This window comes from Bison bison, unplaced genomic scaffold, assembly GCF_000754665.1.
Source record: "Bison bison bison isolate TAMUID 2011002044 unplaced genomic scaffold, Bison_UMD1.0 scf7180017864312, whole genome shotgun sequence".
Lineage (NCBI taxonomy): Eukaryota > Metazoa > Chordata > Mammalia > Artiodactyla > Bovidae > Bison > Bison bison.
In genome coordinates this window covers 502,131-504,377 of record NW_011494884.1, presented here as the reverse complement: position 1 = coordinate 504,377, position 2,247 = coordinate 502,131, and the positions used below count along the sequence as shown (strand labels likewise).

Here is a 2,247-nt window from a genome sequence, read left to right as displayed (position 1 = left end):
TCTTTTAATTTCATGGCTGCAGTCACCATCTGCAGTGATTTTGGAGCCCAGAAAAATAAAGTCTGACATTGTTTCCACTGTTTCCCCATCTATTTCTCATGAAGTGATGGGACCAGGTGCCATGATCTTCATTTTCTGAATGTTGATCTTTAAGCCAACTTTTTCACTTTCCTCTTTCACTTTCATCAAGAGGCTTTTTAGTTCCTCTTCACTTTCTGCCATAAGGGTGGTGTCATCTGCATATCTGAGGTTATTGATATTTCTCCCGGCAATCTTGATTTCAGCTTGTGCTTCTTCCAGCCCAGCGTTTCTCATGATGTACTCTGCATAGAAGTTAAATAAGCAGGGTAACAATATACAGCCTTGATGTACTCCTTTTCCTATTTGGAACCAGTCTGTTGTTCCATGTCCAGTTCTAACTGTTGCTTCCTGACCTGCATATAGGTTTCTCAAGAGGCAGGTCAGGTGGTCTGGTATTCCCATCTCTTTCAGACTTTTCCACAGTTTATAGAGATCCACACAGTCAAAGGCTTTGGCATAGTCAATAAAGCGGAATAGATGTTTTTCTGGAACTCTCTTGCTTTTTCGATGATCCAGCAGATGTTGGCAATTTGATCTCTGGTTCCTCTGCCTTTTCTAAAAGGTTCACGTGTTGCTGAAGCCTTGCTTGGAGAATTTTGAGCATTACTTTACTAGCGTGTGAGATGAGTAGAGCCGTGCTATGTTCACAGCTAAACAGTAGTGATAGAATTTTGTGTTTAGATGAAAGTTAACGAGAGGTTGATCTGGAAAACAATAGAGCAGGATGGAGCAGTTTTAAAGATGAAAACAGGTAGTTTTACGTCTTCAGCAAAGGCTTTTGTGTGGAGTGTACTGTTCTTAGTGTCTGTGGAGGGCAGCATGTGAACAAGTGATTTAAAATGAACTGAACATCACAGTGTTGGCAGTTTTAAGGAAGTATTTCCTTGAGCTGCAGTGATAAATTTTGAAAACTTTAAAAGGTAAATAGATCTGGATAGGCCAGAATACTGCTAATTGGAATCCATATGTCTTTTGGGGGAATAACTGATACCTTTACCATATTGAGTCTTTTAATCCTTGGAAATGGTTCATCCCTCTGCTTACATCTTCTTGCTTGCTCCCAGTGATGTATGTAGGGCTCTGTGTAGAGGTCTCACACACCTTTCATGGCAGTCGATGCTTTTGATCTTGATGTGAATGGTATGTGCTATAAATTTTGTTTTCTACTTGTTTCCATATATAGAAACACAGTAGGTTTTGTATGTTGAGCTTTTATCTCACTCTCTGGCCCAGTCAATTATTTTAAATAATTTCTCTGTGGATCCCTTTGGATTGTCTCTATAGCCAGTCATGTTATCTGCGAATAATGACAGTTGTCCCTCCGTTCTTAGGCTTTTTATTTTCAGTTGACTTTTTTTACTGACCTTCTATACAGCATTGAATGGAAGTGTTATTGAATGGAAGCATTGAATGGGAACATGTTATTCTCAGTCTCAGAGGAAAGTTGAAAGCAACTTTGTTAGAAGGTTATTTGATGTGGCCTCACTTTTAAAAAATAACTTGATTTTAAATTGAAAAAGAACTCTTTTACTCATTTTGAAGATTATGTGTGTCTTGTAAAATAATGCTTTGTATGTCTGCAGATGCCCTGTCTCATGATTTAGAAAAATGTTTCCCAGAAGCTTGACTCTCAGCAGCTGTTGTATTAAACGGGAGTTCTATGGCCGGATACATTTGGGGTCATCTTCACAGCATATCCCCACTTGGATGATTTCAGTGTACTTAGAGCAATAAAGGCCCTGAGAAGTCCTGTGATGAAGAAACCTGCTTAACTTTGCTTAGTGAAGTGTTTCACAAACACATTTGCCCACAGGACTTTTTATGTAACAGTTATTAACATATTGCTTAATTCTTGGTGAAGATTTGAATACGTGCTCGTATATTTTTTCTTTTGAGAAATTTACCTCCAAAAAACTTTGCTCCCCAGTAATAGTAGGCACAACAATTGTTTGAGTAAATTTAGAGCTCTAGTGCTTCACAGTCGTCCCTTTGGTCTCTGAAGAAAACTGTTGCTTTTAGTTTCACAACAGATGTGAACCAGAGCGTAGGAAGTAGCGTCTCAGTGCTTCCTTAGTTGGTCTCTGTAAGATAGATGTAGTGGCTCCTGCCCCATGCTGCTGGGCTCTAGGGAGTGCCCCAGGTGCTGCAGAGGGCAGTGGGGCGCCG

General features: G+C 39.8%; 1 protein-coding gene across 5 annotated transcripts in view; it reads left to right on the top strand.

The window, feature by feature from the left end:
- The window catches only part of STX2 (syntaxin 2), a 74,782-nt gene that overhangs the window by 18,250 nt on the left and 54,285 nt on the right, over positions 1 to 2,247 (top strand). The gene's annotated exons all lie outside the window — the stretch shown is intronic.